This window comes from Saccoglossus kowalevskii, chromosome 19, assembly GCF_978046115.1.
Source record: "Saccoglossus kowalevskii chromosome 19, keSacKowa6.1, whole genome shotgun sequence".
Taxonomy (NCBI): Eukaryota; Metazoa; Hemichordata; class Enteropneusta; family Harrimaniidae; genus Saccoglossus; species Saccoglossus kowalevskii.
This window is the reverse complement of record NC_140659.1, coordinates 16,263,796-16,280,870: the sequence shown is the minus strand read 5'-3', so window position 1 is coordinate 16,280,870 and position 17,075 is coordinate 16,263,796.

The window sequence follows — 17,075 nt, the reverse complement described above, 5'->3', positions numbered from 1 at the left end:
ATATAAACAAAGATGGCAACTTTGACTGTTGCGCAGATCAACGAGTACAAACTGAGACGTTACCAAGCTTATGCGCAGCGCGACGACTACCTCTCTTTAATGTATAACGTGATAATACAACAGGAGTTGGAACTGGCATCGTGGTCAAACAACCGGACTTAAAGTGACCATAAACTCTAAAGAAGGATCTATGAAATGAACGACTGAAAGTGGGTGTAGTTTTTAAATTTTAACGAAATGTATCTGACACAATTCAGTTATATTTTTTGTATTAAACAGAACACTGTCTCCGGAGTGGCAGCCATATTGTAAATTTTAATTTGTGGGCTTTCGTTTACCAAAACTTAAAAAAACTTCCAGCAAATACATAATAAATTAAAATAAAAAATACGAAGAATAAACAATTTAAAATTAACAAAAACATTAAATGAAAAAACAAACAAACTAGGAGCTAATTCTAATCAGGCTGTACAGCTAAACAACAAGAAAATAAATAAAGAGAACGATATAAACAACAAGAACATAATATAAATAATATAACTCACCCGTAACGATGACGATGATACGTCTCAAACCGGGATGCCACTCAGTCGATAAAACAAGCGTTAGATTTTATTAGATTTTATTTTATACGTAATTGTATCAAGGTGACCCCTAGATGTTGCACGTAGCATCACAACAAACTACGTCTAACTGTGAACCTTATTTTCCGTTTATAAATTTAATAAATAAATTATATAAAGTACGAACAATCATATTCCAATTATGACAAAAACATTCATTTTAATTGAGTCTCTAAATTAGTCTAAATTAGTCTCAGAAATTAAGTTCGACGCGAAGAATGGTCCCATGGCCTTATGTTGCTAGAGTCTTTGGCCAGAAAGCGTATTTTTAGATTTGTTCGCTAAAATAGGAGTGTAGTAAGGATACACTGTCTGTACACTCCAATGAGCACTTACATGTATATTGAATGAGAGAAAATCGGTGTGTTGTATGTTGTTTCACAAATATCGTTTTATTCCAAAGTAAATACTATTGATGCTAAGAACAAATCATGCACTATTTCATATCGTCTAATTATATCAAAATTTAGAAAACAACAACAAACAATGAACCCGTTTTGAATTGTATCGGAAGCTGGTTCCTGAAATATATGTGTCAAACGTATCTTAGCCATGCACATGATATAAAAGATGCATCACCAAAGAATGTTGAACTCGACACAGAAATAACTTGACACCGATTACCTCGCCCTCTTGTGGCGGTTATAGTTGAGTAAAATCCCACTCTTGTTTAAGATACCGAAATGAGCTTAGAATGTGCGTGTATAAAGAGAAAACAACAACAATGTAGAAAATTAGTCGCTTCTAATCAAATTCAATTTTTCGATGAAATGCAGTAGATATACACATTTTCAAATTACTACGAGCTTTATTACTCAATACTTTGTCAATTTATAAATTCAAAATGGCAATTTGGTAATAATTTTAGTAGTAGCGATGAAAAATCGGAAAAAATTAATAAAAAATAGTACTGGTCGAATTATTTGGATTTTCAGTTTTCGAATGACTGTGTCACGTACGTAAACAATGATGGACTTGGAAAACTGCTTAAAAGGATACAATTTTGATATGTACGTCATTTTGTTTTACACAACAGGAAATTATGCACATAATACTTGAGATGCGCGATACAAAGAAATTCTCAAAAACATAATCTTCATTGCATGATGAACGACTACAAATCAAACCATATCGGCGTTTTGGACGGCCTTCGCGTCACCCATTTGCGTCAGAGAAGCGTTCGTCACTAGAGGGCGCGATTTATAAAAAAGTCAGAGTTACAGACGTCGACGCATTTGAGCTAAAATGTCGATCATTTGAATACATTAGAAGTGGATGAAAGATTAGTTGGAAAAATGCAAGTTAGCCACCGAAAAAAAAATAAGTACGAGGAGTTTCGCCTTGAACATCCTTCCAGCCACCCCATGTTTTCAAATGGTTGACACCTAACATGACTTTAAAACCGTAAACACCCTGCGCGATCCAGAGTCCCTTTATACAGATCTGGAGAATTGCGCCCCCGTCGACGAAATTGTACAGAATTGTATCTTCCGCAAGAGGGCGTAACGTAACCATGTTAGGCGCATTATTCGAAGTGGCATCGGGCAATCAAAATACAACCGTGAAATTATACACGTGTAGTAAGACTAATTTGATCAACTGAGGTATGTTACACTATTTGCACATCTATGGAAACGCGTTTAGGAATATAAATTAATCGACTACTTTTCTTGACAACCCATCTTTGATGACAACAGTATAGACAAATACAGGACTTGTGATTAATAAATGTCCCAGTACAAAATACTTACTGGGACATTTATTTCACAGCCCCGCCACTAATTAAAAAACGCTCTTGTTTGCCTCATTATTATAATGCAATCAAGCAGCTCAACTCAATCCCAGACCAATCACATTAAAATAAACGAACCTACCTCAGGATTATCGAATCGAGTGTGTTATCTGATTAAAATATATAATATGCCACCGTCACATAAATTCATAATCGGAGCGGGCGCAGTTGTCAGTTGTTGCAGTGTCAGGCCAAGGTAGCAACAGGGGAGATAAAGATAAAAATGTATGGTCGTAGCTAAAAAAACTGAACTGAAAGTATTAACAAATGTTGACTACAAAAATCGGAATAGAAAAAAAAACAGTAGCACAATTGGCCGTCAGGTCATCGTTTAGACAAACATTGTCACGGTATATACACTTCCGTATTCGACTATATATAAGCTTTCAGAGTTAAGTATATGTTATTATAGTAGCATACTTAGTAACTTTTCGAGAGATTCTGAATCACAGATCCATTTTAGCTCGTTTTCCCCTTGATACTAGCATAACAAAGTGTCGTATACCAGCGCCAATCATGGACAGTCAAAATATAGTACCAACATATATATATATATATGTCCGAACCAGTAATTAATATAATATTACGCAATACGTAAGACAGTAGACGATTTATAATTACCATTACAGTATGCAAATGATTTATAGACAAAGCCAAGTTACTAGAAAGTCGGCTAAATTGTGTGTTACACTAAAATAGGTTATGGGAACTGCGAGTCCATAGCAACACAAAGAATGAGCAGAACGTCAGAAAATGGAGATTTATATGTTACCCCCACTCCACCCTCTCCTCCCACCAACCGTCTCAGGAATTACCTCCGCAAAGTGATATAAAACGGTTAACAGGTGTATCCAACCATTGAAAGATATAGGTATGGTTCATTGGTTTTAAAGCCTCGTACGTTTGTCACATTTTTTGCTACCGCTGTTTCCCCTGTCATAAATTCAGTTGGTTTCTAGTATTGAAAAGACAACGTTGTCGTGGTAACTGATTAATGAGACCACGTGACAATGTGCTGTCATCCATGGGTTTCTCTACAATCAATAGAATTGTGACCCGGAACGTCCATCCTATGACGTATTATTAATGAATGTCCGTCCAAACGCTTTTTAATAGAGCGTTTAAGGATTTTCTTTATAGAAAAGAATTTTATTTGAGTCGTAACTAAGCAGGTAATTGGTGAAAGAACTGAAAGGTGGTTCTACTCAAATTGATGGAACGGGAAGACCACAAATGATCGCCACAGGTGTGTGTGTGGGAGGGGGAGGAGGGCGCGTTCTCGTCGCCAATAAACAGAGACACAAACATATACTCGACCGAACCGCGAGAACATTTGAATATGTGTTTTTGAAACTTCGGTTTCCTGAATTCTGAAAAAAATAATTTCTTCTACGTACTAATACCGTAATGTGATACGCGTAGGGATGCTGGTGACAATTACATTGATTTTGACATTGACTCAGTATATGACCAACAAACCAGGATCGATATAAGGCATCATGCATGTACGTTATCATTTTGAATAATAGAGTAAGGGGTCGACTGTTCTAAATCATGGGGTCCCTGAAGGATTAGTCATAATTACAAGCCAGATACACGGAAAAATAAAATTGCAAACAAAGTGATGTAGGGAAAATGTTGCACATTCAAGAAAATTCAAGATATACATATAAGACACCATAATAATGCAATGAGCATCTCCCCTATGAATTCAATTGGTTGACCCATGACGCAAATCCGTCCTGGACGACAGAGAACAGTGGTGATTGCGAAATCTTGGCACCTGGAGTACTTCAGACCAGCGACGTTTGCTCATCCATACCTCAAACCCCACGTACTTGTTCGTCCACAAATTTGCATATTGTACCGTGTTGTTATTGTATTGCGCCCTCTTCCACAAAGTGAATATGGCTATTATTTCACGTCACGTGGCAGTAAACTTACATGTGGCTATATTTCCAATATCATATGACAGTGAATCTGAATATGGTTATTGCTCCATATCAGTGCATGTGAATGTAGCTGGTGTGTCATATCACGTGACAGCCTAAAGTAGTTCAGCCGATCTGAATGTACCTCGTGCTTCATATCACTTGTAAGTCAAAGTGTGTAGCTATTGTCCCAAATCACGTGACAGCAAATGTGAGTGTAGCTAGTGTTTAATATCACGTGACAGCCAATATGGATGTGAATGTGCATTCGTGTTCCATATTACGTGATAGTGAACAAACTCAAGTTGGTGCGCTGACACCCATCGCCCAGAAATCTCTGCGGGTTTCTTTCAATCATTTAATAATAATAATAATAATAATAATAATAATAATAATAATAATAATAATAATAATAATAATAATAATAATAATAATAATAATAATAATAATAATAATAATAATAATGTGAATAAGTAATGTATCCCACGTTACACCTTAAATGTAACTACGGGGACCGATTGTAAGGGAACATTAAACTCTATTACAATGTGAGCGGGTTAGAGCAATGATTAGCGCCTCAATGAATGCCAACAATTTCATGTCCCAGAAACAGGCACATATCCAACAATAGAGTCAATTACTTTGCTGATGATTGGCAAATCAATACAAACCTGAAAAAAACATTAATTGAAGAATAGTATTGCTAACAATACCTTGTTAACAATACGTAAATATTTTGTTTTGTTCACCCCAAATCGATAAACGAAATTACGTTTTTCGAACACGTAACATAGTCAGTCTACGCGTTCCATATATGGTGTTAATGTGATTATTCACTCCACTGAACCACCAGTTTCAAGATATCATTCCGCAAAGACGTCATCTTCTCAGTCTGAACCAAAAGATTAAACAAAATCTTTGAAACTTCAGACCAAAGTCTGTAACAATATCGAAATTCTGTCAGCTTTGGCTTATAACAGTGAAATTACATGTAATTACAGAAAATTAGAACTACTTTTTAGCGGGAGAATGACGGTAAAAATATCCCTGTCGTGAGCAGTAGTTAGTTTCACCATAGCCTCAACAAGTACTTTGTGCGCCTATAATTCTACGTACATTTTTGATTATCATTCCACGTGCATTTATCTTACTGCTTTGAAACATACACGTGCCTATTATCTGAATTACGGCGTCGCAATTCCAAACAATTAACCCACCAACCTCCCCTCAAGGAAACAAGTTTGCCCTAATATGACGCAGTGAACATAACGGCGTGAAACCCAATTGTTGTTAACCGTTGTAGTACTGATCAATTAATTAAGTAATCAAATATTACATTAATTAGTAATTCACGCGCATCCATGATACAAAAAACAAACAAACAATGGACACTAAAATGCTTCATTATAAAACTGTGGTTTGGCTGAAAGAATTACCCGCCAGCAAAATAATATGACCACACTCCTCCTCCTCTTCCAACCTGTGATGTGAAACTTACATTCATTATTATATCTAATATTAATAATAGAGGATGAATAAACCACAAGGACGATGTTAACAATGGTATTGCTCGGAACAATACAGCAATGGGCAGACTTAATTGACAATAAAATAGTTCCTCCTATTTGTGCCTGATTATGCACCAACTATCTATTATTTGGCACTCGTCTCATCGCCACCTGCTAATGCCCTTTCTGTATCACCTGTTGTCACCCTTACCATCTGCTGTAATGCTTATTCAACTGCCCCCGCTAGCGATAGACGAGGACTGGTAGCTGGACATATGAATACAATCTTTATTTCCCCCTTCTAGATTATTGTATCCAAGTTTTTTATTTTGACTACGCAATTTATGCTATTTGCAATAATTTGAGCACTTTCAAAATAATAGTCTAGCGTTTTGTCTCCATTTTCACCGGTCATTTTGGTACCGATGCCCTGCATGAAATGCAATATTGAAAATAAACGAGGCATCATTTGTATCCATTTTCTCGATCGATTTCCTGTGCATTCCCAAAATATGAAAGGTTTGGGTAATAGGTGTTGATAATATCGATAATAGGAGCGACTTCCGCTATTAAGTATTTCAATATGTGACTCTTTTAAAGTTGAGGCACCGCCCTCTAGACCCAATGGCATTTCCATCACGCCCACCTCCCGAGGGACAAGAAAGGCCTTGCAAACAAACAAATCCACGCGCATTGTCTGTTGCTCAGCGCTACCGCTGGCTCAATTGTCAACATTTTTCACACACTTTCGCAGACAATTAAATGCTTACTGGATTCGCCCGTTTTGCATTATGACAAAATGAAAGACAATTATGACGTGGATCCCTATCGAGTCGAGTATGTTCAAAATGTCGCGTTATTTCAAGAATATTTGCATGAAATTATTTTTTGAATACAATAGTCAAATTAATCATTGAATATCAAACGTAATAATTTAAATTTTAAAGTAAAATAATTATGATTATAAGTCATAAACCAATTTCATATATATATCAAACCAAGGACTGCCGACTTATTATTTGGACCTGGGACCTGAGTCCTATCTGAGTCCTTTAACGTGAAATGAGGATGTGAACAAAACACGTGCCCGACAGTTGTATCGTCCCCACCCCATAGGACAGCTTGTTTGACGGTCTAGACAGAATGTACTAATTATAATTTACCAAAAGAGTCAAATGGTTCACACAATTAGTTTTAGGGTATCATCAACTTACACGACGTGACAACATCAATATCAAACCGGATAATGAGCGCCATCATGAAAATCCCGTCCGATAAAATTCGGATTAATACCAAAGAGTACTGTTGTGTGTGAATACCATATACCGCTTGGTTAACCATATTCTCGCGAATGTGAATTTCATGCCTTTTAATCAATTGAATGTGGTAAGTTGAAGGGTGATTTTTTTATCAAAACACGTGGCATGAGAACGCGTGCTATTATCAAATAAACTGATAGCTGACAGAGTATGTTGGCTCTTGCGTAGCCTTTCCGTTTTTTTTTTTTTTTTTTTGTAATCTAGAGACCGAAAAACCATTTTATTGAGGACACTGAAATAGTTTAACAGAACACAAAAGAACGCTTTTATCCTATTAAATGCTATTATGAAGTAGTATTTCCGGTAACCCACAATAACACTAAATTGCACGTCGGCACATTATGCCTATATCCTCGTGTAAAAATCTGGAAATATAGAAAATATTCACAAAAATGGTCTACACCTTTTGACGTAAATATTAACTGCTACTTTGTCGTGGTACAATTAACATGAAGTAGTATTGTAGTACACATGACATATGCGATACACTTTTCATTTTGAACCCATGCCCTTCTTGAAACCGATGCGGCTTTTGTGAAATTTACATGAATTTATCGTTGGGGTGATGCACGATGATTTGATGACACTGATGCTGGTAGACAGTTTGCTTGGTATTGACACGAAAAAAAAGACAACGTTAATTTTTTGATACCAAATCGAGTTACCAAGCCGGCCCTAAGTCAATATTAAAGGGCGGTGGTCGTCGCGCCGCGTCGTGTTCGATACGGGAGTCATAGCAATGTATACAGCGCGTCTAAAACACATTGTTTGTTTGTTTACATGAAATTCGACCACGCGCTACGCGACGACCACCGACCGCCCTTTAAACCGATACACGCTATGACAATTACGCGATGACGTAACAAATATGAAAGCGAGTCAATAAGCCATGTAATAATGGGTCTATATTTTTTAAAACATGTAATCAAAATATTACGACACATCTTGACGCGAAAAGGGTGAATAATAATATGGTATTACAATGTAATCTATTATTCATAAACCCTGCGCTAATCTTCAATTATTCATTTTTCACTGCTGTTGTAATATTTTCTCATCCGTGTTTTTTGCCTTCTCAGTGATGCGTGTACTGCAACATGAGATGCCACATCCTCGGGAATGAAATAGGGATGTACTGTCATACTTCGTACCTGTCACTGAATACCGACTACTCGACATGTTACTTCAAACTTGTTTTTCAAATCTCCTACATTCGTTTTCACAGAGCTCCAGATCACCAATTTTCGGCCGATCTGACGAGATTAGGAAATTGTTCAATGTGAAATATTATTAAAACGTGCATCGACGAATGTGCTTTGGATTCGTATTCTAAGAAATTTACAGCGTCGTATTTTGATTCACCGATGCAATGAACAACCACCTGTTATAGAACGCGTACTAATTGTCAACTTAACGAGTATGGCGACTTGGAGTCGATTTTTAATTTAGCGGCCGCCATCAACCGACTACGCTTCATCTTCTTCAATATCAATCATACACTGACAACAAACAAGCTAATTATGTTTAATAATACTATTCACCTCTCATATAATGTATAGTGTATAGCCAAATACTATGCAAAGATCGCGTTCCGTTGTCTCTCTTATAACGACTGACTAAACAATTAGTGGCCTCGTTCTATAATTTATTCTTATTCTTATTAGACATTGACGTATTCGAACACATTTGATTAAAACGCTGACTGTTTTTCCATTATATTATTGCTACAAATGTTTTGTATTTGACGTTTTTTCATTTCTCTTCTCAGTTTAACCCATTTCATTTTAACTCATCTCACTTCAATCTCACCTCATCTCATCTGGTCTCATTTTATCTCACCAAATTTCATTTTAATCTCATCACCTTTTAATCCATCTCATCCCATCTCCTTCCATCTCATTTCATTCCACCGCATCGTATCTCACTTCTTGTCAATCTCATCTCATTTTATCTTGTATATATATCTTAATCTCAGCTCATCTCATCTGTGTTTACCTTACCTTAATCTCATTTCATCTCGTCCAATTTCATCGCATCGCATCGTATTTTAACTCATCTCACCTTAATCTCATCTCATTTCACCTTAATCGCATCTCATCTCAATCTCACTTCACTCATCGCATCTCATTCCAACTCATCTCATCGCATTTAATTTAAATTTCACCTCATTTTCTTTCTTTCCCCTCATCTTAAGTTCATCTCATCTCATCTTTGTTCACCTCACTTCAACTCAATCTTAATCGCACCTCATCTCATCTCATCCCATCTCACTTCAATCTCATCTTATCTCATATCCTTTCAGCTCATCTGTTCACTCAAACACCCATTAGAACATCTCTTCCAAACCAATCTCACACACTCTCACCACTCACATGGAAGCAAGACTCTGCCTCTGTCTCTACTTACACCAACACACTTCCTCTCGTCCTCAGCATGGCCCACCAATACAACCCTTCTCAACCACCCATACCATGACCGACACGATTCCATCCCACATAACTCAATCCTCACATGGAAACAACCCTCCTCAGTTAATGTCATCCATATGACCTTCTGTCTTCACTTACACTTCTTCTCAACCTCAATCCACGGACAACGCTCCCCATCATAACTGACATGATGTTCTTCTACATGACTCTCGTCCCCTCAGCCAGAATCCTTTCTAATGACACACTCTCTTCATCTCCACCAGCACATTTTCTCAGTCTCAACATGACCGAACCGAACTCTCCTCAACAAGCCATGTCACGACTGACACGAATCCCCCTACACGACTCTCTTTACTTACATGGAAACAAGTCCCTTATATCAGTCATGTTGATATGACCCACACTATTCTACTCACATAATATTTCGAATTAGTTAGTTTAGCGAAACTCAAGTGAAAAGTGTACTATTGCTCTCTAAATATGATACAAATGTGATGTAAAATTATTGTATTTTGTTTAAAAGAACATTTACAATCCAGATGCTGAAAATACATGAAGAGACTGTTTTGTACAGAATTAATTGGACAATTCCAAATTATGATTTGTTTTATCATTATGGAACAGGCATTCAGTTTGCTTAATTCCATATCAGTATTTGTTCTCCTCTAACCATATAGCAGAATAGGGGAACCCAAAGGTGTGCAAGTGTAGAACTGGGACCCTGTTTCATTTCCTGTGCACCACCCTGTATTGGCATATTCCAACTGATGTCTCACTCTAGATAAAAAAAAAAAATTGCGTACTAGAAACTCCTTTTGATCTTACTCATCAGCTAGTTTGTCTTAGTGACACCTCTGTTATGAATATGCTCTTCAATATTACCCATTCTCTGCAATCACGATGAATGCAACACCAACAACAAATAGAATAGAAGTTGCATTAAAAACACTACATTGTGGGACAATTTACTTTGAACCAATCAGAAGCAATACTGTTATCCTCAATTAGCAATAATCCATTAGACCATAGACGCAAGAGCCATGAGAGTTGTTCCTCAAATATTGTTTCATTCCTTCACGTACTCAGTTCCATGGTTACATAGAATAGGTAGATGTGATGGCGGTAGAACACACGTGACTCTTTCGCTCTCAACGAGATTTCGGCGGCCATTTTGCGCCTAAGGTCTATAAATATCCAAGAAACTTTAACTCAGAACTTTAGAATAAACAGTGTCAATAGCTTTCTGCAAAATGAATAGTATAGACATAGTGATTACGTTCCTATCGTCCATTCTTTTTTGTAAAACATAACCTGCATTTCATGTTGGTCAATACTGAAAAACACACACACGAATGTTAAAATCACAGATTATTTACTTAAAAATAGGTGCAATATTTCTTTTTACAGTACCATATTCAATGATTTAAATTTCCAATGAGTAACACACAGTAAGTGAAACCGTGACTTAAATAGTTAAAATGGTTAGTTAGTTAAAAAGAAAAGCACACTAACAGCAACATTACTCTGCAAATCAAAGTCGGAAATAACATTGAAGCCTTCATCTTGGTTGCTATGGTCCGCTTTGGTTGGTTCTAATCTCTAATAATGCTTGATAACACGTCTAGCAGATTTTTCACTTGATTCCTATTAATGTAGTGCTATGATACTTATAATTTACTTGGCGTTTGCCACCTAATAGGTGATTTTCCTTACAATTGCGAGATCTCGCGAGATGCATGAAAGACGCGCGTCGAACGTCTGCCGAATCGAATTTCTTTATTTTGTAATTCGAAAATCGAATTTCTTTATTTTGTAATTCACATCGACCGGCCGATCTTCGACAGAGGAATATTGCTTTCGAATACCCTTACTTAATCGAAATTGCCTATCATCAAATGTGGACAGCACATTATTAAGCATGGAAATGTCCTCCAAAATACTTCGCGTTTGTCGAATCCCACGCGATATTTGACGCCACTACGACGCTATGACCTTTGTTTGTCCTGTTTTTACGTTCGATTTCACGCATAACGCGTGATTCTCGCAGTAAACGGAAAATGGTCTATTACTGGGTAACACATATTCAACCAACCATAGTTATAAGCTCTATACATAACAATGCAATTTCTGGTTTAATGGTAAATAAAACTGTATTGGTTGATCAACAAAAGAAATTTCGAAAGGATAGAAGCTTTGTAAATCATATTTAATCCCTCATGTCTATTTTTCGTAACAGAGAATCATATTGGATAGTCAATTTTATTATATAAACTGCTTTATTGTAGAAATATGAAGAAACGGCACTAGTATTAATGATAACGTTGTTAGCAATCGTCTATACGCCGATTATATTGTGTTGCTAGCAGACAATAAGTCTGATATGCAGTCAGTTTCAAACTAACTAAATAATTGGTCTATAAAATTGCGCATCAATGTAAGTAGCTTAAAATAAATAAAAAAAAACTTTTCATCTCAGAAATAAAAATGTTGAAAGAAGTAATCGTTAGTTTCATATCAGAATGACAATTTAAAATATGCTTTTTTTAATTTGTTGTATTTAAAACAATTTTTGCATTGAATCTTTGTAAAAAAAAATAATTTCACGATTATTAATACCATGTTCACATTATTACCCTTAAGTTTGGTATTATGAAGGATAAACCCAATCAAGCTAAACCATTTCAATATATAATATTTAGGAAATATTTAAATATTCTTTCTAAAACAATATCAAGTTGAACTCTGCTGGACCTATATCCGATACAAGTTTTGTTCACATATCCAACATGGTCCTAAGACACCCAGGGAGCCTAACTGGCAAACATTTGTAATCAAAGTTAGATTTCAATAAGTGTTCTTGTAAGAAATACCTTCCATGGACGCATGACCGTCTCATCGCATCCTTCTCAGCCAATCTATTTTCTGAGCTGCATAATTAGCATGAATATCTAGCATTAAAAACATCCCTTTTCAAAACTGTCTATAATTGTATTTCTAGCAATTCTGTTCGAACTTTTTTCATTTAAATAACAATGTGTTGTTCTTATTGATATACTTTTAATTGATGGAACATCAATAAGGTTCAATATATTGATTAATGGATATCGGCATAGATTTAATGAAATAGTATCTATCCTAACAAAATCAGATCTCTGGATTTGGTGAAGTTGAAGTTGGGACTCAAAATTTCCGTTAACAAATTGAGGTTTAATGATGCGTCCAAATTATATGAAAATTATACAATCTTAATTCGCTGAGTCGACCATCTGACAGTGATTGATGTTAACCATTTTGTTTTCACATATTGATAATCTAAATGCTTCTCTTTATCAATGTTAATTTTAAGACCCGATAAATGTGAAAATGTTTCAATCAAACCAAGAAATCTTCTCGCTGACTCAACATCCTGAACCAGAAAGTTTAAGCCATCTCTAAAAGCAACATATTTCACTTCAGACTCTGTACATGAGACACTAGTAGTAGGTATATATTCAGAGCGCGTGGAAACTGAAAGGTCGACAATAACAAGCATGGGTGGATACATTACAGTCACATTGTCTCACCCCCCCCCCCGTGTGAATAACACAACTCATTATGTTAAAATAGTTTTTATCAACTTAACGAAGTTGTCACCAAAGTTAAAGGCTTCAAAATTCTTAAACAAAAGTCTTATTCTAGAGAATCAAATGCCTTCTCAAAATCAACAGAGAATTCCTGGTAAATTACATTCATCTGTGTAGTCCATTACAGAGGGGGGGGGGCAAAGGTTATTTTCGTTCAACGTAATTGCAATATTTTTTTGTTCGGACAACGTAAATAGAAAAAATAAATTCCGTAATTCTGTAATCACAGGCTAGACGTACAACGTAATCAATCAAATATTTTTTTCGGTACGTACAAGAATTTACATCCAAATAAAAAAATCGTAAAAAAAAAAATCTAGGGAAATTACATTTCATAAACTGTAAAACGACTAGATGATACAATTCACTACAAAATTGAATGTCCAAGACGTAAAAGGCCCTCTAACCGAATGAAGAGCATTACGGGGGTAATATGCGCATGCGTCTCTACACACGGCGCAGTAATGGCGGAGCATTTGAGTCGGAGAGCTCTTTGGACCATTCAATGTTCCATTTTTTAACATTGTAAACTGTAAAAACGTCTTTTTTCCCTTGTAAATTGTAAAAAGCCCTTTTTATTTCCCGTAAACCGTACCAGCTACCCCCTTGCCTCCCCTCATTACACTATCAACACACTAGTCCCACAACATCACCAATGTTCCTATTTTACAATTACAATGCCTTGTGAATTATATATACTAGTAGTAATGTTTTGCTAAGCATTTGGGGCCTATTTTGTAATCTACATTTAGCAAAGATTTTGGCTACCAGTTTTTTTTATAACTGTCTATCTTTATCTATTCCATTTACTAATAGCTCTTTTTTTAGTTGAGTCACTCTGGACATGCATTCTTTTGATTTTCTCTTACTGGACTCAATTAATGCTTGTGTGACCTTGTACTTGATCCAATCCCATTTCATCCAATGGTCTATCCGATCGTCTCCTTCAATGGCCCACGTATAAAATATATCATTGATTAAAACAGCATATTTAGGAGCAGGTAATAAAATGTTAATTATATTTCAATATGATGGTTCCCTCCTTGTTTCATCCCAAGACAATTCCAACATAATTATTGTTGCATGATCTTATAATACACAAGACTCAATAAATGTATTTTTAGTATATGTTTACAGTGTGTCCCTGGTCAAATAAAACTCTATCCTACTTTGCTTATTTACGTTCATAACTATCCATACATCGATCAAATCAGAATCCTCAATTGTTTCAGATAGGAGTTTATGGATATTGTCTGAGTTTTAGAATTACCTTTCCTTTTATCTAGTTGCATGTCTAAAATTGTGCTCTGAGGTAAACAAACTTAGCTTTTCAAGTATTTCTTTATTTTTCAAAGGAGAGAAACATGTTTTTTCTGCACGAATTGGCAAGTAGGAGGTGTTTCTCTGTTATAAGAGCATCAATCAAGTATCTATATTCACACACATATTCTGTGTTTATATCATAACCACTATTATTACCCAGTAACTCCCTACCTACTATAACCACTATTATTACCCAGTAATTCCCTACCTACTATAACCACTATTATTACCTAATAACTACCTACCTACTATAACCACTATTATTACCTAGTAAATACCTACCTACTATAACCACTATTATTACCTAATAACTACCTACCTACTATAACCACTATTATTACCTAATAACTACCTACCTACTATAACCACTATTATTACCTAATAACTACCTACCTACTATAATCACTATTATTACCTAATACCTAACTACCTACTAGAACCACTATTATTACCTAATAACTACCTACCTACTATAACCACTATTGTTACCTAGTAACTACCTACCTACTATAACCACTATTATCTTCTAATAACTACCTACCTACTATAACCACTATTATCACCTAATAACTACCTAACTACTATAACCACTATTATTACCTAATAACTACCTACCTACTATAACCACTATTATTACCTAATAACTACCTACCTACTATAACCACTATTATTACCGAATAACTACCGACCTACTATAACCAATATTATTACCTAATACCTACCTACCTACCTAATAATTACCTACCTACTATAACCACTATTATTACCTAGTAACTACCTACTATAACCACTATTATTACCCAGTAACTACCTACCTACTATAACCACTATTGTTACCTAATAACTACCTACCTACTATAACCACTATTATTATCTAATAACTACCTACCTACTATAACCATTATTATTACCTAATACCTACCTACCTACTAGAACCACTATTATTACCTAATAACTACCTACCTACTATAACTACTATTATTACCTAGTAACTACCTACGTACTATAACCACTATAATCGCCTAATAACTACCTACATACTATAACCACTATTATTACCTAATAATTACCTACCTACTATAACTACTATTGTTACCTAATAACTACCTACCTGTTATAACCACTATTTTGTACATCTATTATCTGCCTTAGTATTAGCTAGCCATCGAAATACCATCTTCCAGTACTTCCTTTAAATTGGTTTTGCACAACACAACACAGAACACCTACGGCATGAATCCATATAACTAACGGAAAGAGAAGGAAACACACCCAACCCAAAGGCATGATCCTACGAAAACACAGGCTAAACAAACCAACTAATACATACAATGTACTCAAAACATAGACACAATTAGCGCTAGGCAAAACTTCTGGATACACATCTACCTTTCCTTAAATCATCTTGGATTGTTTCAAAGCATACATAACATTCGATATTACTTAAATACTGTCCAGTGAATATTGGTCTACAGTCCAACTATAATACTGTCCAGTGAATATTGGTCTACAGTCCAACTATAATACTGTCCAGTGAATATTGGTCTACAGTCCAACTATAATACTGTCCAGTGAATATTGGTCTACAGTCCAACTATAATACTGTCCAGTGAATATTGGTCTACAGTCCAACTATAATACTGTCCAGTGAATATTGGTCTACAGTCCAACTATAATACTGTCCAGTAAATATTGGTCCACAGTCCAACTATAATACTGTCCAGTGAATATTGGTCTACAGTCCAACTATAATACTGTCCAGTGAATATGGGTCTACAGTCTAACTATAGTACTGTCCAGTGAATATTGGTCTACAGTTCAACTATAATACTGTCCAGTGAATATTGGTCTACAGTCCAACTATAATACTGTCCAGTGAAAATTGGTCTACAGTCCAACTATAATACTGTTTAGTGAATATTGGTCCACAGTCCAACTATAATACTGTTCAGTGAATATTGGTCAACAGTCCAACTATAATACTGTTCAGTGAATATTGGTCCACAGTCCAACTATAATACTGTCCAGTGAATATTGGTCTACAGTCCAACTATAATACTGCCCAGTGAATATTGGTCTACAGTCCAACTATAATACTGTCCAGTGAATATTGGTCTACAGTCCAACTATAATACTGTCGAGTGAATATTGGTCTACAGTCCAACTATAATACTGTCCAGTGAATATTGGTCTACAGTCCAACTATAATACTGTCCAGTGAATATTGGTCTACAGTCCAACTATAATACTGTCCAGTGAATATTGGTCTACAGTCCAACTATAATACTGTCCAGTGAATATTGGTCTACAGTCCAACCATAATACTGTCCAGTGAATATTGGTCTACAGTCCAACTATAATACTGTCCAGTAAATATTGGTCCACAGTCCAACTATAATACTGTCCAGTGAATATTGGTCTACAGTCCAACTATAATACTGTCCAGTGAATATGGGTCTACAGTCTAACTATAGTACTGTCCAGTGAATATTGGTCTACAGTTCAACTATAATACTGTCCAGTGAAT